This window comes from Fukomys damarensis, unplaced genomic scaffold, assembly GCF_012274545.1.
Source record: "Fukomys damarensis isolate Sample0158 unplaced genomic scaffold, DMR_v1.0_HiC HiC_scaffold_20, whole genome shotgun sequence".
Lineage (NCBI taxonomy): Eukaryota > Metazoa > Chordata > Mammalia > Rodentia > Bathyergidae > Fukomys > Fukomys damarensis.
In genome coordinates this window covers 36,689,124-36,712,116 of record NW_022900932.1, presented here as the reverse complement: position 1 = coordinate 36,712,116, position 22,993 = coordinate 36,689,124, and the positions used below count along the sequence as shown (strand labels likewise).

Sequence of the window (22,993 nt, the reverse complement as noted above, 5' to 3'; positions counted from 1 at the left end):
AAAAAAAAAAAAAAAAAGACTGATTGTAGATTTCCTGTTGTGCAAGCATTTCGAAGCCACAGATCTTCAGTTATGTGTCTCAGCTCTGGCAGTGAGAATTTGCTTTGGTTGATAACAGCAAGGTTTGGTTTTGAATCAGGTGTAACCCAGGTTATATACTTACATGGCTTCTGGAATTGAAGATAAATGCTGAGACCAATTTAGAATTTAAATGTCTTTGTCAAAGGATGTGTGTTGCACTGTTGAGTTGTTGAGTCACCTGTGTACTCCGCTAGAATCCTTGCCCTTCTGGCCGTTGAAAGATAGTATTTGGAGGTGGGTCAGACTGTTAACTACCTTTTGAGCTTCCCATGTTCCTTCAGGTGATGAAGTTGCAGACTTGAGCAGCCAGGCTTCCTCCTAACCAAACTACTGCATGCTGCTTAGCTGTTGATTCAAAACTTAGGTTTTAAGAAAAAGTGAATTGTCTCTAGAGAGAAACAAAAAGAAATCCTGGGCAGCTTAAAGCTTGTCTTGGCTTGATTAAAATCTTGGAGAAAAGAAAAGAAACTGGATCAGGTATTTCATTGTTTCTTCAAGAAGCTGTGTAGTAGCTGGGTGCCATAGTGCCAAAGACACCTGTAATCTTAGGTATTTGGGAAGCTGGGGCTAGAGGATCAAAATTTTGAGGCCAGCCTGGGCAAGCAAGACCCTGTCTCAAAAAATAAAGAGAGCTGGTGATGTAGCTCAGTAGTGGTTCGCTTGACTATTTGCCTGAGACGTGGCACCACAAAAACTAACAGAAAATTGAAGCTTTTCCTTCAGTCCTACTTGCCCTTTTATAGAGAATAATGGAAGCCTGAAATTGCTAAGAAATAGCTAAGATTGTGATGGTTGTTTTTATTTTAAATCTCATACAACTACTTCTCAAGACACTTTGTTTATCAAATCTTAAAAATGCTTTGACTATTTCAAAACATTCACATGTGTCTATTCCCTGAATCAGACTTATATAATTTTAAAATATTCACTTCCCTTACTTTCTCTTTGAACAAAAGGTATTTATAGTTCCCACTGAGTCAGGCATTTATTAGATTACTGCAAAATTAATTCTTGTACGTTTCATGCAGAAGCTTATGACTAGAATCTAAGAGGATAGCCTGGATGAGGAAGTATTGCCCTCTGATTTAAGTTGATTGAGGGTGCCTTCAGTGACTTTGAGAGTAAAGCATTAATAAATAATGGAGAAATTTACCACACATAAGATATTCTTATTTATGTATCAACTATCTCCCTAGAATGGACCATATCCCAAGTATAAGTGAAATTCTGTTTAGAGAGCTGCTAACTATATAATCTTCAGATTTGTACATTTTGCCACCTGGCATTATATTGAGATCAACAATAGCAGTTTGTTAGATACTTGGGAGTTGTGGTTTTTGAAGGTGGATTATAGTACAAATAAAATAGACTGATTCCATTTTAGGAATCAGTAATGAGGTCTGAAAAAAGAAAACATAACTTCAATCTGAATGTAGTAGATAATGTGAAAGATGTATAAAATGCACAGGACAGAGAGACAGATTACCTGGAGGGCAAGAGAAGTAGGCTGGACCAGGGGAGATTTCAGGAGCAGAAGATGTTTGAATTGAATATTAGATGACTAATGTCTTTTATTAAATTATGAAAGTTAATGTTGCTAATTGGAAACAGCTGGAAAAATGTGGAAATTATTAAACATCAATATTATCATTTCTGAGAGCTAACAATTAACATTGTGGTTTTGTATTTTGTCATCTTCTTTCTATGCCTAGATTAGAAATATACATCCCTTCCCCCAGGTCAACCAAGTTGTAACTATTTTTTCATACTATAGCTGTCAGTATATTGAAATAAAACCACATCAGTAATTACACATGCACCTTATTTTTATTGTTGTTATATAGCCTTCTGTGCAGATTTGGTTTACAGTGTTCCCTGTTACTGGATATCTTGGTTGTTTTTCAGCTTTTCATTCTCATAAAGTACACCATGATGAAACCTTAATGTATTGCCCCTTGGTGTGCACTTTATCCTGTTGTCCAGGCAGGATCGTCAAAGACTTAGGGATAGAATTATAGTTTAGTACAAATAGAGAGGCAAAGTAGAATAGGGCAGGAGATGGAAGATAAGAGGGCAGTTGATGCAGAGTCCTTTTATTTGTTCTCAACTGGGAGCCATTTTGAAACCTATACTACTTTAAATAAACAGCAGTTAATATCTTCATTAGTTATTGATTTCTCTTATTTTGAGAAGAAATAAAGATAATTTGAGAAAGATGTGGGTAGGGGCAAGTGTCATCATTTCATAATAATGCTTCCTTCTATAATGTCTCAACAACCCCAAGAAGCCTATTATGTCCTTTTTTTTTAAGGTAACCAGAGGCTTTGAAGATTGACTTGCCAAAGACATAGTGCTTTGGAGATCTAGTCCAGGCACTGCTGGGCCCTCAGGCAAGTCTTGGGACTTCACTTAGCTGTTAGGATATAATGAGACAGTATCTAAAAGATGATGAGAAGAGCATAAAGTCCCATAAAATGGAGAGACTATTTTTTAGAACAGGACACCTTACACAGGAGAGAAGCTCTGCTCAAGCTATGTTCCATTCCCTTTGTGGTAGCTTATATTATTTTCAGAATATTTGCTGTTCTTTCTACCCTCCCTCTATCCATTGAGAGAATTGTCTTCTCCTGCCCTGCTGAAGGCTGACTACTACTTATGGCTGGCTTGGCTGTAGACTTAATTTGCCAGTGAAATGTGAGTGATTATAATTTGTGCCATTTGTAAGCAGAAACTCCGGTAGGGTGGCCTGGTTCTGCTTTTTTGTGTGTCCCATTTGAGGTCCTTCTGCCTTGGTCCCAGAGTGAAGAGGTCATGAGGCCTGCAAGGAACTAAACAGGAACTGGGAAGCATACAATGAATCCCTGACATTTGAACATTTGAGTTGCAAACTTCCACAAATACCAATGAACCTTGTATTATGGACACTTACAGATGGGAACAAATCACAAACTAGCTCACGTGTCTGCTGGACATTACCATAGTTGTGCTGCTGTGTGTTTACTATGTTTAAAAGTAAAAATAGTTTATGTACAGTATTTTTGTGTGTTTGTTTTTTTTTAATGCTTTTCATTGTTATATTTGTGTTAAAGGTGTGTAAGACTTACGTTGTCAGACTTACGAATGAATCCTACTTCGAATTTTCTCCTGGAACGTAACTTGTTTGTAAGTTGAGCACTTAGTGTAGTTTAGCCTAAACTGATATACTCTTTAGGCAGCACCCTCTTCCTTTCAGGTTATGTGCATGCATACACACATACACACAGAATAATACTAAGAGCTTCCTTTTCACCTTGAGAGAGTGTTATACTGCAGATTTTCCTGCAACAAAGAGGTCAGCCTTCATCAGAGGTGATGGATTCATAAAAGGCATTTAGGGTTGACCAAGATGACACCTTTTTCTTTTAGCCACAGCATTTATAAAACATATCCTCTGTCAAAGTTTGGACTTCTGGAGGTTTAGAATAACCCAAGCCCTGGCAGCGTCACAGATTCTCAAAGTGTGGTACAGATGCTATATATCCAGCCCTCTGGGGGTCAGGGCAGGGGGTGTCAGCAAGGAGAGGGGCACTTGATAACCTGAGAGGTGTAGTGATACAGCTCTACCCACTCCCTGTTTTCAGTGTTCTTCATCACTTTCTTTTGGTTGGCGTAGCTCATCTCCCACTCTTCCTTAGCATGTGTTTACTCTATCATTTAATTTGTACTACACGTCAAACTTTGCTGTTCTCAATTTGTAGTTTTCAGTCAAACAGTTTGTACTGACATGTTCACTAGTTTGTGGTCTGTCCTTTTCTTTGACATGCATGGTAAGTCCTTCATTTTCACAGATGACAAGTTAATTTTTGTTTCCTGTCATATAAATTACTTAACACACAATCATAAGAAAATTAAGGCTTTCATCAAGTGACTTTTTAGTTTGATTTATTTTTTCCCCTCAAGTTATTCTCTTTTCCAGGATGTATGGAATAAGGGTTCTTTGTCATTAATTGAGATATTTCATTTGTTTCTCTTTTTTATGGTGTCTAGTATGTCGAAGGCTTTGCTATGGTACAACCAGTTTGTCTTGGCGTAGTAATTCCTTAACTGGGGTAATTAAGAGTTAACTTCTCATAATTTTAGGTCACTTATCTAGTGATCTGATGTATGAAAAGGATCCAACTTAATTTACTGTGACTAGTTCTGGTTCTGAACAGTAGTTTCTGGGTGAAGACGCTGTAAAATTGAGATGTTTTCTTTCTTTGTGACTGAACTAAGCTACTGCAATACCTCGGTTTTGAACTTAGCTCATTCCAAATTCGAGTTTGAACACCAAAAAGTTCAAGAACAGACATTTATGGTTTTGAAGCTAGTTCTCACTTGTCTTGGCCATTGACCTTGGACATGCAGTTTGTTTTTTGTTTGTTTGTTTGGGTTTTTTTTTTTTTTTTTTTTTACTCTGTTTCATCACTGCCTCTGCATGGTTTTAACACCTGCCTTGCAGTGCTGTATGTAAATAAAATATAAATTAATGTGTATAAAATAGAAGCCACTGTGATTCAGTAAATGAATTAAATTGAGCCTGTTCTTTTTGTTAGAATTTCAAACATTTTCCTTTAGGATCAATGTTATAAAAGGACTTTTAGCACAGTATTAGTAATATTGTATTTTGGATTAGTCATGAATGGGCTTTTAAGGATTGGGAGAGAAGCCAGCCTCTGTACCAGAGACATACTGTCTCCAGTGAGGTGCACTTCAAGTGGCAGGCAAGAAGACATTGACTTTATACCTAGAAGTGAATGTTTAGAAAGTCATTTATTACCAGGACTGCTTGGATAAGCTCTTGTGTTAGACATTAAAATAAAATTATTTGGTGGGCGGTGATATCTTACAGATAGAAAAATGAGGCCTTCTTCCCACTTCTGGGAAGCAAACCCATGTTTTGGGAGGAATTTATCACTTTTCCCCCCAATCCAACTAGGTGATCCTAGTGTAGACCAGCCTGTCACAAGTACATGGGTCCACATTGGACTAGTTTCGCTCATTCTTGAGAAATGTGTATACACACACACAACCACACACCCACACACACACATGAAACAAAAAGTAGTTTTACTATCAGAGATGGGAGTTAAGTGGAAGAAAGCAGATTTCAGGAAGGGAGGGCAATGCCAATTTATAGAAGAAAAGATACCATCTTGCCCTGGTGGACTTCATTTTAAGTTTCTCCTAAAGCCCAGCTAAGGTGGTTAAACTAGGCTTGATTGGTTTGGGAACTGCCCAGGGGATTACTCAGGCACAGTTCTGGGGGTGCCTGGGTAGGCCATGGAGGGATGACCATGGGGTCCCTCTCTGGTTCTATTCCCCTGCTCTGATTTCTGGCCACCATATATTGAGCAGTTTTGGTTCTCCAGGCCCTTGTGCCATGATGTTTCTTCCTTGGAGCCAGGCACCCATGGACTGAATCCTCAAAAACTGAAAGTGAAATCAAACCTGTCTTCCTTCAGGTTGTGGGTGTTGGGTATTGTGTCCCAGCAATAAGAACGCTGATGAACTCAGTCAGCAGCTATGCTGTCTCCTCTGTGGCTTTCCTGTTGGCTATGTTATTTTGAGTCACTGTCTCCCATCTTGTTTTTGTCAGTACTGCTTGTTACGTGCAAATTAAAGAATGCTATTTCATTTGGTTGTTTGTACTTTGGATATTTATTAGTGCCTTGCCATGGGCAATTATAATAAAGTATTTAATTGTATAATTAAATGGGCAGCTGATTTATAGCCACTTTTTGAGAACAGTGGTAGTATTTATTTCCACTTATAATAAAAGCAGAAATGTCTAATCAAAGAGTAGCAATGTATGTGCGTATAGTAATGATTCTTGCTGTATTAGAATTTGCTGTAATGCAAATGTATTACTTTTTACTTTAGACCATTTAAATGAATTTATATTCTGATGATAGCAGTAGTTATATTGTTTTGAACTGCCCTTTGCTACTTCTAACTTATTATTAATTTCATTAACTTGTAGGTAAACAGGTAGATATTTGTGGGTATTAACACATTGGCAGAGATGTTTGCATATAAGGAGGAGTTGGTATTTTGACAAATTGTCAGATATGTGTTATGTTTTCCGTATTTGAAAGGAAGATAGAATAGAAGGACTTATTGTCTCTGTTCTCTTCAGTGAGATTGTACTTGGGGAACTGAGATTGATGTGATGACACTGGTAATAGGAAGCACTGGATCTGCTTCCTCGGCAGCATTCTGTATTGTTGGAACATGTCATGGAGAACAAAGAAACACAGCTTGGCTTCTGCTTGCCATCTGTTTTAAACAACTATAATATTTGTTTATTCTTGGGTCAGGAAAGTTTTCCTCTCTCCATTGTGGCTGTTACGTAACTCAAACATCAACAGTGACTATTTATTCAGAATCCGCTAAGGCCGTGGGGATACAGAGCCTCTGAAACACACTCTTTGGCTCAGATGGATTCCCGTTACCTGGTGAGAGAGGGAAAGGTCAGGGGATCTTGAAGGAAGGTATTGAGACACTGTACCTTGGTTGTGAACTGGAGGTATAAAGAATAAGGTATATAGGCACTTGGAAGAGACAAAAGATCCCCAGGGTTTGGGCTAGTGAAGAAACTGCATGAGAAGGAAGGGTTCAAGTGGGGTCAGCCAGAGTGGGATAAGTAGTAAAGAGTGTGAGGTCATCAGACAGGGCATTGTGGTGGCCTGTGTGTGGAGGTGAAAATGTGCTCATGAGTTAGGATGGTGGGTTTCTTGGCAGAAGTTTTTGTTGTTGTTGTTTTGTTTTGTTTTTTGCAGTGCTGGAGATTGAATTCAGAACCTTGTGCTGCTTGCAAGGCAGGCACAGTGCCACTGAGCTAAATCCCCAACCCGGCAGAAGTTTTTTGAGATGGGTTTGCAGGGCAGGATAAAAGCTAGCTTTTGAATGAACTTTATGGCACTGGGCCTGTAGGCTATTGCTCTGCCGTTCCCAGAAAGAACTCTGTATTGAAAATGTTTGTATTTTGCAGTTTAATTTTAGGCAGCATAGTTACCCTAGAAATAATTATCCCTTTTCTCTTGTGAGAATGTTCTTATCACACTGGTAATAGTGTCCTTGTTTCCAAAACACAAGTGTTGTGGGAAACTTTTTTTTTTTTTTTTTTTGAGGTACTAGGTGATTGATCCAGGACTAGTGCACTGAGCTATATCCTCAGCCCTTTTCTATCTTTTATTTTTTGAGACATAGTTTTTCTAAGTCACCAAGTTGTCCAGGTAGGGCTAGAACTTGAGGTCCTGCTGTTTCAGCTTCACAGAGTGTGAGGATATCAGGTGTGTACTACCGCACTTGACCTTTTAAGTGTTTTGAGTTCTGTTTGTACTTGATTATCCCCGCCGCCTCATTTTACCAGGGATCTAACTGAAGACCCTGTGATTGCAAGGCAGGCATGGTGCCACTGAGCTAAATGTCCAGTTCTTATGTTTCTGAAGCCTTCCTTCTTCCTAGATGGAGCACCTATTCTAATTTGAAGCTTGAATGGGTGCTAAACAATGGAAATAAATTACATAGATCATCTGTCTTTCCTATACATGTGGTCTTTCCCTCCATCATATATTTCAAAGTACTGTATTCATATGTGTCCCTCACACACACTAACACAGTTGCATTTTTTAGCCCACAAATTACTGTTATTCACATAAACATAGGTTTCTATGTAGTCTCAGATAAAAGAGCTCATAATCTTGTTATAACATCCAACATATCACCAGTTCACCCAGTATGATTAATTGAAAGTTTTGTAAATAATCACCACTCTTAAAAAAGTATACATTAATGCACATGAACATTTGAGGAAACTTACTTATAAAAAAAGCAAATTGTTTTCCTTTTCATCTCTACTATAACATTACAACTATTTAACAGAGAGAAAAGGTTTTATGACAGGATGGCATGCTGAATTTTGACATTCATCGTATGATGGCGATGATGTCTTGGGAGGCACAGAGGGAGGAGCCTGCAAGCTGGTACAGCACTTAGGAGACATGCAAGCTCAGTGGCCCAGGTGTGAGGGGATGAGCGTCTGAACCAAGAATGGAAACATGGTACACTGTGACTGACCCCTTCACGTTATCTCCTCTGACAGTGAATTGTCAAGAGGGAGGGAAGGAGTCCACATGATTCTAAAATTTACCTTAAAGCAGCTAGGAGAATAAGATTTGCCTTAGAATAATATGAAAGTCAAGAGAGATGTATTAGCATCTTCGTGGAGAAAACAGGCTCAGCTTCACATGTTGGCTGTCTTGCTTCTGCCCTTTTGGCTATAGTTTGGGCTCCCAGCTCTAAGAACTCAGTGATCCTCAGAAAAGGATGAAGCAGCTCACCTAGTTACTCACTGGTACAGATGGACTAGGAAGGAAACTCTTGCCTCCAGTAGCAAGATTCTTTCCACTTTCTCATCCTGTTTTGGAAAAGAAGAATAGCATTTTAGGAAGACATCTGATCTCACTTTAGATCTTATCTTTGGCTAAAGAGTATTTTGAAGAAATCTTGCCTGTGGAATGACTGAGTTTAAACAAATATGAGGAAGTTAAAGGAGAAGTCTTCTCCAAAGCCAGAAAGGTTTAATGTGTAATTTTAAAATGTCTTTTTTCCTTCTAGAAGCACTCTGTAGCCACTATTTCTTAATAGAAACTGGGGAATTAGCATTTCTGTAGTCTCCTGTAATGTGTTAATTCCCATCTTTTTAAAGTTTAGTTTAAATATTTTTATTACAAAGTAATGTTTAAGACACAGTGACCTAGATAGAGTATTTCAAAAAATACTTTTTTTAAAATTGGGGACTGAATCCAGGGCCTTCACACTGAACTACTGTACATCCCTGTCTCCCTTTTAAATTTTGAGACAGGTTCACTTTACTCTGCTGTTTTAAAACACTGATTTAATTATGGCCTAAGACAAGTGTGGAGGTGCACACCTGTAATCCCAGCAACTATAGGAAGTTGAGGCAGGAGGATTGCAAATTCTCCAGCCTGGGCAATTTAGCAAGACCCAGTCTCACAAAATTTAAAAAGGGATTGGGGGAGGGGGGGCTTAGCTCAGCACCAGTCTCCAGTACCACAGGCAAAAAAACAAAAACAAGCTAAAAAGAAAAATAAAAAGTGCCTAAAGAACTCATCGCAGCATAATGTTTTTTTCTTCCTCCTTCCCTCCCACCCCTCCTCTTTCCCTTCCCCCTCCTCCTCTTCTGTGCTACTAATTGTATAATAGGAATACCAAATCAAAGAATCCTAAATCAAAAGTTGTTAAGTTTCTCACCACTTAAATAAGGGACTCCAACCAGCCAATACAAAAGAACTGTCTACAATTCTTAGTAATAGTTTATCATTAAAAAGAATTTAAACAGTTATGGGACATTTTATCTATAGTTTTGTAGTTTCTGATACAAAACTCAGAGACACAGGATGGCGGGGTGGCTACTCTGTCAAGCACTGTGCTAAATGTTTTGCATGTATATTAGTACAAATAATAGCCCTGGCAAACTCGGCTGGGCATTTTATCCTCCTTACTGCAGATAATTAAATTGTTCAAGGTCGTGCAGTGCCATAAGTCAGCTCTGATACTCTCTGCTTTGGGAAACCCAAAGTCAAGGACTTTTACTAATAAAACGCTTGGACGTATTATTAGATTAATCCTTGTTCCTAAGAGTTTGTAAAGGGCAACCTCCTACTTTATAGAAGTTGTGCTGAAGTTAAAGGATTAAAGAAAAAAAAAAAAGGCTGTGAAAGGCCTCTAGACTTGGTATAAATCAAAAAGAAAAGTTCCGCCTTCACCACAAGTGAACATGCTTATTGGCTGGGATGGACAGGCTGACTCATTTCTTTTTTGCCGTGGCAGAGGGCCGCACCCAAGCATTCCAAAACCCTCTGCTGTCGGCCACACCCGCCTCGATGCTGGAGCCTCACAGCTGGGGTTTGGCGTCCCGATTCACAGCTGCCTTCCAAGAGCGGATTTACTAGTCTGCCAGAAGCGCCCATTCCCGCCGCGGTCTTTGCCGGCGAGCGGGAGAGGACTGTGCGGACCCGGCGCAGCTGACCGCGCTGGCCTGTCTGCTTCCGCTGGAGCAGGCAGCGCGCACGCAAATTTGGCACTCCTGAAAGCTTCCCGGAGGCTGCCTCAGAGGGGAGACTGTAAGTGTGGCGCTTTCTATGATGCAGTGCCGTGGTTCCTTAAAATGCTCTCCGGGTAGGCGTGGCTTAGAGTACCCATAGACTGTGGGACCCGATTAAAAGTAGGGAAGAAACAGCCTTCCAGAAAACACCCCGTGTGGCACTCTGCAACTTCATCTATCACACTGTAACAAAGGAAAGCTTAGTGTTTAGTGGGTCCCATTTAACGCTAATATACGCAATAGTTAGTTACACCTGAGAACAGGCGTTGCAGTTGCTGAAAAGATGGGCAGGATATACCCTGGTGGATCAGCAGAAGCTCTAAATATCATGTGTTTGATAACCAGGAATCAAGAGGGGTGGTGTCAGTTTGTGATTGTCAGGCTTAGTAATGAGAGAGCGGAACCACAGTTACAGTTTGGTTCATAGCTTTGGTAAAGTACTGACTTCCTCACACTTCGGACCCTGTAGGAGAAGGTCTTTTATCTAACCCTTCCACCCCTTGGAAGCTGGCTGGGGCTTGAGCTCTGTACTGTTTCCAGAAGGAAGCACGTGCTCTCTCTCGGTGTTTGGAGTGGAGTGTGTTTACACGGCAGCTGTGTATTTAGTGTGGCCAAGGTAAATTACTCTTGTGGAATTGTCGGAAATAAATACTTCGAAAAGAATGCAGAGTATTTGCCTTTTTTAAAGAAATGATTTTGCTGGCCCGGGGATTTAGCTCAGGGGATCGGTGGTGGCCTGCCTTGCAAGTGCAAGGACCCGAGTACAATCCCCGGTACCAAAAAAAAAAAAAAAAAAAATGATTTTGCTGCATGTAGTTGTTACTTAAGTTAATCAGTTTTTAATCCAGTTGAATTATTTTTTACCTTTTTGATGCTGGGTATAACCCCTTAAGCCCCAGGTAATTTATAGCAAGAGATGGGGCAGGGAAAGTAGAATCTTGTGATTATTAACATACACAGCACAACAGAGACCTTTGGGTGGTTAGAAACACTGCATGCTAGAAAATCAGACTGAAGATGTCCCAGTAGTAAAAAAAATAATGGGAAAATTTTAAAAGTAAATTGTTATGAGTTAAGTTCTGAATCTTAACCTTGCACTTTGCATTTATGAGGAGAGAGACTGATGCCATCAGTAGACAGGAGAGAGGGGAGTCAAGAAATTCTTCACAGCAGTTCTTTTTAGTTCTGTGAAAGAAACGTCTCTAAAAAAGGAATCACTTCTAAATGGAATAATTAAAATTGTTGGAAACTTCAGTTCCCTTGTGAGTGTCTAGGAATGCTGTTTTCCACCTCTTAGGATAATTATTAAAATTCAGTTTCTTTACATTTAACTGATCGAGTGCTTCTGTGAAAGGTAACAACTTGGAATCCTCTCCTGTTTTTCAGGACTAGGAATTGAACCTAGGACCTTCATGCTGAACTTCACTCTTCCGCCCTTTTGATTTAGAGACAGGGTCTCTCTAAGATGCCCCAGGCTGGCTTTAAACTTTGGATGCTTTTGCTGAGTCTCCCAGAGTGTTAGGATTATAGGTATGCATCACTGAGAAAAGTAGCCTGTGACCTTTGGAGAAAAATGGCATTTTCTTAAAGCCATTTCCAATTTCCCATGGAGCAATTGGGAAGCCCTTTCAGTTGTGAGAAGGGGGAAATATTTTATTAAATCTCAGATGTTTAAATTTAAATGGAAAATTAAGGTTGGACTGTATTAAGATTACCTAATAGTTGTCACAAAACTGAACACTTAGCTGTTTTTTTTTCAGGTGTTTAGATGTTTTGTATCCATTTCTTCATTTGATTTTCACATTAGTGCTAACAGGTAGAGGTGTTACTGTCCCTGTTTTATAGTTGAAGATATGACTTCAACAAGGTTACTTAACCTTCAAATTTCATAGCTAGCTTATTTAGAACTTAGCATTTGAGGATTGTTATTTTCTCAAGTGGCTCCAGTTGCTCCTAAAATAGTTGATTTTTTTTTTCAGCTTTAATTGAGTTTATTGGTGCATTTTAGGGATACAGTACAGTTACATTCATTGTTGGGATCTTGCACCTCTACATGACAAAACTTGATTCTCATTTTTTCCCCTTACCTCTGCCCTCCCTTCACCCCCTCCTCCCCTCCCCATCTACAAACACTTTATTTTCATCTTTTCATTCTCTCACATTTTTTCTTTTCCCTTTTTACTCTTCCCCTACCCATCCCACCTTCCCTACACCTTTAGCTCCTTTCTTCCCATTTCTAAATGTCAATAATCTTATTAGAATCTTATGCATTGTTGCAGATTATTCACACCAGGGAAACTATTTGGTATTTACACATGTGTGACTTAATTTATTTCATTTAGGAGTATATCTTCAATATGTATCCATTTTCCTATGAATGAATCTATTTTCTCGTTCTTTATGTCTGAGTAATATTCCATTTTATAGAAAACCCACATCTTCTTTATCCAGTTTCCAACGGATGGGCAAATGCGCTGTTTCCAAGATTTAGCTGTTACAAACTGTGCCGCTATAAACATGGGTGAACATACTTCTAAATAGTTGATTTTTTAATGTGAAATAATCCAGAGGAGATTCTTGGTTCAAAACAGATTTTTAAGTGATTTAAAAGGTCATTATTGCCCCAGTGCCAAAAATATCAAAGTTCAAGGAATGCTGTGTTTACTCTAGAAGCTTGTGGTTTGCAAATACTAACTTCTTAATGTCTGCTTTAAGGTTGCTGATCTTTGTTGACATTCCCATATTGTTTTTCCTGAAGCTCTTTTAGTTCTAAATGTGTTCTTTCTGCTCCTCACAGAGGAACAAGTCAGGCTTTTTCTGTGGAGAAAGACTGGATCTGTGAATTTCCAGGAATTGAATTTTTTGTATATAAGGGCACACTTACATTATTTTATATAGTAAATGAAGTGATTTAAAATTTTTAACAATTAATTTTATCGGTATGGTTAAGGTTAAGGTATTCAATATAATATTCATCATTGGAAATTTACACCTTTACATAATCCATCTTGGTTCTTATTTTTTCCCCATTTCCCTGCCCTCTGCCTTCAACCCCTCCACCCATTTTGGAGGGGGGTAACAGCGATCAAACTTGGGACCTTGCACTGCAAGGCATATGGTGGCACCAATGAACTAAATCCCCGGCTCTGAAGTGATTTTAAATTTATGTTAACACTTAGGTTAGTGTTAAACCTGTTTAAGAATGGTGAGAGTACGAAAGGAATACCCAGTGATCCCTAAAAGTTGATTTGTTACAAGCAGGTGGGGGTATCCCTCATCAGAGATGGTTAGTTTTGAGAATCCATTTGCTGGGGCACCTGTTAGCATGTCATGTTGTAATAGAACAGTGCTATATTCATAGAAGACCGTGGGCAGCATCTATTCCAGGACTGGGTATTATTTATACCCTACCTACCTCTTCACCCTCACTATTTACAGTATTGACACAGAACACCCACCCACTCACCTCCCCAGGCCAACCAAGGATGCCTTGGCTACCTCCTTAAATCTCTCTAAATCCTAGGGAGGTGGTTAGGGTTCTTGGGGATATTCAGAGAACATCCCAGTGTGATATTAAAACCACTGGGGAGTAATTTTATAAAAATCTTGGAAAAGGAGAAGCATGCTAGATTTGACTCTGAAAAACAGAGTTCAGTCTTGGAAACTCTAGATTTATAGCTTATGTTGTTGTCTAGCAAAATTGTGAAAACAATTTTGAAAAGACGAGTCAGGATAACATAGGGAAAAAAGGAATGAAGATCATTATCTAGCATATGTTTGCTGAGGATCATTTGTGTTCAGTTAACCTCCTTTGTTTCTTGATAGTTATCAATGAGTATGGTAGCATCAGCTTCATTGAGACATTTAAAGAGTGTTGTGTGTTTTATTTATTCCAAACAGAAAGTATAGGTTGGACAGTACTATAGACAGGTGGATATGTGTTTTGTAGCCAGAGAGGGCTGATCAATAAGTAGAGTGGTATCATAGTTGAGCAAGGTACCAGTAATGTTCCTTGTTAAGGGCACCAGACACAGCTGAGGAAAAAGCTTACAGTAGTTGAGATGGAGTACTTAGTAGAGGTGATATTCACACTGTTCTCTGAAGCGCTATAGATATAGTGCTTAAGAACCTAAGAACTGAGATGTTGGAGCCAGACCATGGACAAGTTTTTAAGTCTTGTGTGCTTCAGCTTCTTCCTTCATAAAATGTAGATAATAATACCTATCATAGGGCTATTAAAGGGTTCAGTTAGATAGTTCCCATGAGGTGCTTAAGACAGAATCTGCTAATAAACTATCTTAACTCTTAATATTTTGTTAATACTATGACTTTCCCTACTTTTCACTATTAGTACTTGAAGCAGTGCTGTGCACATTTCTGGGTTTATGTCCAGAGTTGGGTGATGAGAATTTAGAGAGATAATCTAGAAATTGAACAGTGGTTTGAAGACATGGGTTAAGTAATGTAAAAACTAAGACAGTATAATACATGATTGGTATCGCCAATGTAGTGAGATAAAGATAAACACATCTAAAATTCTGTACCTTTCATCCAATTTAACAAGTGATTTCCCTTTAGGAGCTGTAGCTTACGTAAGAGAAATCACCACTAAGCTAGGATTTAGAGAACTTGTTCCTGGAATCAATATAATTTTTACTTATGTGATCTTGTACAATTAGCTTAACTCAGTGGTTCTCCACAGAGTTTCATTTTATTCTCTAGGGGGAAATTTGGCAATATCTGGACACCTTTTATTTCTCTGATACTAGGAATTGAATCCAGAACCTTTGGTCTCAACTACTCCCCAGCCCTGTTTTATTTAGAGACAGTGCTTCACTAAGTTGCCTAGGCTGGGCTTGAACTTGGGGTCCTCTTGCCTCAGCCTCCCAAAGTGCTGGGATTACAGGCATGTGCCACCATGCCTGGCTCTGGACACATTTTAGGTCATCATAATGGAATGGGGGAAATGTATTGTACTGGCATTTAGCGGGTAGACACTAGGGCTGCTGCTAATACTCCGTAATGCACAGGCAGCCCCACAGCCAAGAATTATTCTCTTGAAACTGTCAATAGCATTGAGATTGAACAATACTGACTTTGTATTTGTGTTTATATTTGTGAAATTTAAACACTTTGCTTTTCCATTATCTTGAAGTACTTTTAGGAGTGTGTTTGTCAAAGGGCTTTTGCATGTTAATTTATTCTAAAATCTGCCACTGTGTGCAGTGTACACATTTTATCATAGGTAACATGGTAAAATTTCATTTGCCATGTTTTTTGGAAGAATATATTACAGTGGTTTGGGATGCAGATAAAACTGTACTTGATTCTGGCCCTTTCAGTTTAACCTGCTGTGTTATTTGAAGCAAGTTTCATTACCTATGAATATCAGATTTCTATTTCAAAGAGTTTAGAGGAATAAACGAGGTATGTATATGAATTACATAATGTAGCCTTTGGGCATTGTAGTGGTAGCTATTTTTTTTACATTTATATTTGGGAGGATAATGACATTAAGTGGTGCTTATTAAAATGTAAGGTTTAGAAAGGATGGATAAGGAAATTAGTCTTTTAATACTTAAAAGATGAAAAATTGAGGGGTCTTGTTTTCAGAAGGGAGTATAATCTTGGGAGATGTTGCTTTGCCCATTAAAGAAAGTGCAAGATAAGCACTAAAGGAAGAAGTACTTGGGAGGGATGAAATTTTATGTAAAACAAGAGTTATCTATTTTATGTTAGTCTAAAATTCACTGAGAAGGTAACTTTTGTGCATGGGAATTGTTTCACTACAAAAAAACATGTTTGTCTGTAAGCAGTGTGATTTTGTTTTTTTATTCTACTTCTGATGTTATAGTTTCTTGATATATTTTCAAGTATTGTAGATGTGAACAACACGCCCAGCCAGTGTATATCATATGTGTCAGTTTGGTCATCTTAGTGATTCTCTGCACCTTCGCAGCCTCCAGTTTCCCAAATAAAGCCAAGTTTCACACTATCACTCTTCGATCTCCACTTATATGTTGGCCATGGAACTAAACATCTGGAGACATTCATGACTTCCCAGTCGAGCAATGTATAGCATCAGGTAGCTTATCTCTAAGAGCTGGTGGCAGTGTATATATCTGACTTATGTGTTGTTTTTGTGCGTGAGTTGGGGGTCAAATGAGAAATTCTATGAGAGTGTTCACAATCTGTCCGCTGTCAACCTTGAAAAAGTGAATGTTTTACAGTTCTGTAAATTTTCTAGGAAGGTGGCAGTAAGAAAGAGGCCCAGTAATGATACTGTGTAGGAAAAAGCTCTCTTCAGGTTAGAAAATTGAAGTTAGTAATTTTTAAAACAATAAGCATACTATTTTCTTTCTGAAGGTCCCTACTGCATTTGTAACTACTTACGTAACCTTCCCATGAACATGTGGCTTGACCCCACAAATGGAGCACTGTTACCATTCTACTGGATGTAGAAATCTGTCCTCTCAGAGCAGTGGGGTGAGCTTACCATCCCAGAGTAGTGGCAGCCAAGGGCAAGAACACTGGCCACAGTGGCCTGCAGAAGGAGAATGGCTTGGGAATTAGAACACACTTCTGAGAATTTATAGCACAGACTAAACCCTGTGAATGCATGCTGGCTTTCATTAAGGTAACCTTGAAGCCCGATTAACTCTCTGATGGTCACAAAACAGGTGGTCATATTCCACCTCTCATGACCTCAAGCCAACTTGGAGTTGCTGGGTAAGCACTGTTCACGAAAAACTTAGTGATGCTAAGAGAGGATCCTGAACTGATTCCACAAAATTGCATACCTCTGTGAGATCAGAAGCCAAGTGTTTGATATTCAAACCAAGCTGAAAATCGGGTTAAATATAAAAGAAATAGTGGGCAAATTATAGTGTTTAGATGGTGTCTGTGAATACAAGTCTTGAGGCCTGTTAGATAATTTCTTCACTTTGGCAGCATTCCCTTACTTTAGTTTCTCTGATGTGTATGTGCCTAGATATTACCCTGCGCTGCTTCAAGTGTTTGAAGACTGCTCGGGAATTTACAAGGCTCCTGTGCATCTACTTCTCTAGTATTCAGTACCAAAATCCCAAGTTCTAGACTGCTGAGTCAACAGTAAGCAGATTTCTTTGCATTTGGAAGTGAGGGTGTCACCAAAAGGCCCCACACATTGTAGAAATAAAAGGAACAAAGATGTTTAAGTCAAGTGGAATACTGTATCATCTCATTAGTCATGCCAGAGTTCTGTTTGCATTTTTTGGATAAGCTTAAGCTTTGAATTTTGTGAATTCTTAAAGTACAGGTGTGAATATAGACTCCCTTTCTTTCTTCCCCACTTCCCTCTGTCATCCCTCTCTCCCTCCCTTCCTTGCAGATCTTTCCCTCTTCCGAAGCTGCTAAAGCCTTCATGTCACTGTGAAACAACTGGTTCCTACCACATTTAGGAAGTCTGTGCTGTCCATGAGTGCCAAAAGGCAGATCCTTTTCCTTCTTCTGACTTTGGAAAAGATCAGACTCCAAAAGATACTAGAACAAATCTGTAATGAATGAATTACAGCAGGCATACACAAATTAAAGAGATTAAATGGCTTCTAAGGCAACACTGTATCTTAGCATATGCCTTTTCCGATTAAATTTCACCTCCTCATGGATTTATGTTCTTAGGAAATACACTAATCAGCAGATAACATCCAATCTCTATTATGATTTGTATTTCTCACAATAAGGTATTCATTTGGCATTTTTATTTTAATGTCATGTTCCATATAGTTAGTACGAACCTGTTCATATGTTTCAATTTGCTAGCCTACTTAGGCTGGTGAGTCCATCAAGGTGATACTGAGTCCAAGCACCAGCTGGCTTCCACTGAATTGCTTGTCTTCACTCACTGTGAACGTCTTTTTGATTTGACTTACAGCGCAAGAGTGTGATGGTCATTGTAATGCTGATTATTATTATTATTATTACAATTTATAAAATGTTGAGAAGAAAAATGAAAGTCACTGAGTGCTTATTCATTCTGGAAATATGGTGTTTCTTTGAGTGATTCATGTAAACATGAATATAGCAAATACCATATTGTTATAGTTACAATTATAAGTTAAACTTATTCCTACTTAGCTAATTAGCATGTAGTAAGTTCTCATTTAAATTACACAAATTATCAAACAGCTACATAAAATCCCCATTGAATAATTCATATCCAAAATTTTGCAGAAATTGTGGTTTTTGTTTTGCTTAAATTCACATAGATTTATGAAGTATGATTTTATTTGATGTTCAGGATGATAGGTTTTATATGGTTTCCTGGGCTTTTTGATCCCAGAAGCTGAGGTACTTTTAAAGTTTATCCATATATAAACTATTCTTCTGTTCTACCGACACCGAAATGGTCTTCTGAAGTTGATTTCTGAAGTGATTTTTAAGCTATTTAACAACCTGATAAATCTCAATCAAGGAGCCTGGGAGAGTTACCTCTTCAAATACTCAGCATTTACTTTGAGTAGCAGAATTCTCAGAATTGGGAATCTGATGTCATTTACTTTGATTATGTCCATATAAAAATCAGAGATGTGGGAAGGGGAGGAGGGGGTGAAGGGAGGGCAGGGACAAGGGGAAAAATGAGAATCAAGACCTATTATGTAAAGGTACAGAATCCCAATGATGAATGTAACTGTATTGTATACCTAGATTGTACCAATAACCTCAATAAAAAAGAAAAAAAAATCAGAGATGTGAAATTAAATGTTTCTGACCCAGAGACTAATCATCAGCAATGCTGTTCAAAGGAATTGGTTTTCACAGCTTCGGAAATGCCAGGATAGAGAGATTTATCCTGTGAAAACGTTGTAGAGGAATCCTCTTGGGAAAAGAGTAAGGAATGGACTGAGACAGAATAAGCAAGAGTTTATTCCCCATAGGTTGAAGGCAAGGAAAATCTAAGGTAGCAGTCAATCATCACCTGTTTCCTAAGACAGTATCTTCCCTTACTGGGCTCTAGATTGTCCTCTATAGCCACCAAAATTTCCTTAACATCTCTGCATTCTCAACTGCAGTTGTGTTCAGATGAGTTTTATTCTGTAAAAATTTGTTAACTGAGTTATATCTGAATAAGCTGTGTGCCCATGTTTGTAGGCAGAGTCAGGTAGGATGAGGATTACGATATTCTAAAATTGTGAACAGAATGAGTAAAAAAAAAAGTATTTCTACTTTGCTTCCCCCCCCCCCCCACACGGACCCCCTGGCGAAACACAAAGGAATACCACCACAATGAAAGTCCCTCTTCTTAATGGAGAGGACCATTTGCTAGACCTTTGTTAACCAATACTGGAGCTACTGATCCCATGCAGATATTTAGTAGTTTTTTTTGTTTTTTGTTTTTTGTTTTTTTTGGTGGTACTTGGGGTCCAACTGGGGTCCTTGCACTTGCAAAACAGGTTCCGGAACCACTGAGCTAAATCCCCAGCCCGATGCAGATATTTATTTTTTTTTATTTATTTTTTTTTCAGCTTTAATTGATTTTATTGGTACATTTTAGGGATACAGTACAGTTACAGTGATTGTTGGGATCTTGTACCTCTACATGACAAGTCTTGATTCTCATTTTTTCCCCTTACCTCTGCCCTCCCTTCACCCCCTCCTCTCCTCCCCATCTACAAACATTTTATTTTCATCTTTTCATTCTCTCACATTTTTTTCTTTTCCCTTTTACTCTTCCTCTACCCATCCCACCTTCCCTACACCTTTAGCTCCTTTCTTCCCATTTCTAAATGTCAGTAATCTTATTAGAATCTTATGTATTGTTGCAGATTATTCACACCAGGGAAACTATTCGGTATTTACACATGTGTGACTTATTTATTTCACTTAGGAGTATATCGTCAATATGTGTCCATTTTCCTATGAATGAATCTATTTTCTCGTTCTTTATGTCTGAGTAATATTCCATTTAATAGAAAAACCACATCTTCTTTATCCAGCAACCACTATGGAAATCAATATGTAGATACCTCAGAGAGCTTGGACTGGAGGTACCATTTGACCCAGCCATCCCTCTGCTGGGTATCTTTCCAAGAGAACTAAAAGAATCATATCACAGAGAAGTATGTGCAGCCATGTCTATAGCGGCACAGTTTGTAATAGCTAAAACTTGGAAACAGCCCATTTGCCCATCCATTGGAAACTGGATAAAGCAGATATTTAAATTAATTAAAAATCCCATTTCTTAGTTGTACTAACTACATTTCAAGTGTTCAATAACCACATGTGCCTGACATTTCTATAATGTCAGAAAAATTCTATTGAGCAGCATAGCTGCGGAATAAGGGAGTTTTCTTTTAAATGATTTTTCCATATATAGATAAAAATTTGCAGGAGATGATTCAGCTAAAAGTTTAGCTTTAAAAAATAGGTATCAAGGCAATGGGTTTATTTTCAGAGAATTTCAGCATAAATCAAAACAGTTCAAGGTTTAACTCTGGCTCCTTCAAACCAGAAGAAAGCATATTATTTTAGGTTTCCTCAAGTTTACGCAGTACTCTGGCTCATAGCTGGTGTGATGGCTTCCCAGAGTGAAGCTCAGCAAGTGTGTATTCACCCATTCTACTGTAACTGGCTAATGTGGGGGAAGGAGAGAGTGGGGAGCCACTTTTACTTCCACCAGAGGGAATGCAGTAAAGTTATTTCCCCAGGTGACAGTGTGGCAGGAAGCCAAACAAGCACATGGAGGAAACGGAGATACTGAAGATGATAAGAGATTAGCAACTGTGGGAATTTGCTTAACAGCCCTAGGGTGGAAGAACATATAAAGGAGGCTGTTCTTGAAGCTCAGGGGCAAATAGAGGAGAAACCACCAAGCAGATAGAAGAGAAAGCCAAAGGATATGGAGAGGTGTCTTCAGAGGAAGGTGAGAGAGAAATGCTCCTGGGGGCTTCTCCACTTCTCCTTTAGGCTTGCAGAATAAGCACTTATTCACCCTGGCTTTCATTTGTTACCTTCCGTGATGCATAAAAGTCCAGGTAGCCAGGCTTCCTCTGCCTTTATTTGTGCAACTTGCCGGTATGGTCTCCCTCAGGAATGCTGGAAGATCAAGGGAGTGTATCAATCAGTTCCTTCAGTTTAGAGGCAGAGCCAGGGGTGGTGGCACAGGCCTATAATCCAAGTACCAGGAAGGCTGAGGCAGGAGGATTGCCACAAGTTCTAGGCCAGCCCAGAACTACTTGGTGAGTTCGAGGGCTACATAGTGAGCTCAAGGCCAGCCTAAAGTACCTAGCAGGACTCTGTCTTAAAAAAAAAAAAAAAAAAAAGGGGCAGATCAACATACAGAAAATTTAACAGTAAAAATGATTAGTTATGACCAGTGGTGGTGCAATGATACCAATAAAAAGTAAACAGAATTCTCGAGGATATAGAAATTGCCCATATAGGGAGTGACCACTGCACCTAACCAAGGAGGAGACTATCCCTCACCTTCTCTCCTGCTCCCAGTTCTTTTTTTTTTTTTTTTTCTGGTACCAGGGATCAAACTTGGAACCTTCACTTATAAGGCAGACCACTGAGCTAAATTCCCAGCCCTCCTCCTCCTCCCAGCCCTTGATTCTCACCTTGTTGGAGAGGAAAGGGCCATGGCACACTACATGTAGAAAAATTATTTTGATGCTACACCATTAGAACTTGCTATGAACCTTTTAGAATAGCTGAAAATATCCATCCTTTGGGGCCAGGAAAGGCCATTAGAGGCAGATGTCTGACTGGAAGCCTCTGTTACAACACTGTTCCACACAGGTGCTGGAAAGCCACACATGCAGAAGCCTCCTGGCTGATGACATTGGAACCAGGGAGCAAGGCTCCTTGCTCCTATAGTGTCTCTCCAGCCATTTTCTACTGACAAAACTTAACAAACATCATGCCAGACAGAAAATGAAAAATACCTAAAGGGCCTAGCTTGGTTTTTGTTATGAAATGGTGTCTTGCTATGTAATTCAAGCTGGCCTTAACTCAGCATGTTGTCCAGGCTGGCTTTGAACTCAAAGTGACCCTCCTGCCTCAGCCTCCTGAGTACTGGGATTACAGTTGTGTACCTCTACATCCAGCGTGGATGGATTTTTTTTAAATTAAGGAGCAAAGGGTAAGTTTGAATCTGAGAGACAATAAATCAGTAATTAATACATGGAAACAAAATTCTCAGAGCTTTAGTTTCTACTTCTTCCTTTCTATCTCCCTCTCTCCCTTCCTTGCATCCTTATTTCCTCCTCCTCCTCCTCTTGGTGGTACTGGATATTGAGCTACACCTCTATCCCTTTTTTTTTTAACTTAAAAAAAAATTGTGACAAGGTCTTGCTAAATTGTTCATTTGCTTAGGCTGAGCTTGATTTTACAGTCCTCCTGCCTCACTTAGCCTGTTAGAGTACTGGGAATTAGAGGCATGTTCCACTACTTCCTGACTAGAGGTTTGCTTTTTCCTTTTGCAGCCATGCAGTTGCACACTCTGTGTGTGTGTGTGTGTGTGTGTGTGTGTGTGTGTGTGTGTGTGTGTGTGTGTCTCTAGTGGTTCTTCTTCATTTTCCTCAGACTGTTTTTACTACTTTGTGATTTCATTACCTGTGTTATCAATTTAATGACTCATTTCCTAAGGAACTACTGAAGATTAAAAATTTGTTAGTTTCTTTTTCACTGTTTGCCTCCAAAACCAGGGATAATAAGGAAATGGAGTCACATTTTTGAAAAGTCGCATAGCTTCATGACATTCTAGACTTCTTTAACTCTTAT

General features: G+C 39.0%; 1 protein-coding gene across 7 annotated transcripts in view; it reads left to right on the top strand.

Annotated features, from left to right (window-relative positions):
* Sgms1 (sphingomyelin synthase 1) overlaps positions 1 to 22,993 on the top strand; it is a 287,590-nt gene that overhangs the window by 179,890 nt on the left and 84,707 nt on the right. The window contains exon 1 of one of the 7 annotated variants that reach the window (XM_010606279.3): positions 9,953 to 10,250. The exons of the other annotated variants lie outside the window; for them this stretch is intronic. The gene's annotated coding sequence lies outside the window, so the exon portion shown is untranslated. Of the gene's footprint in view, positions 1 to 9,952; positions 10,251 to 22,993 lie in introns of those variants that run through there. 7 annotated transcript variants of the gene reach the window in all.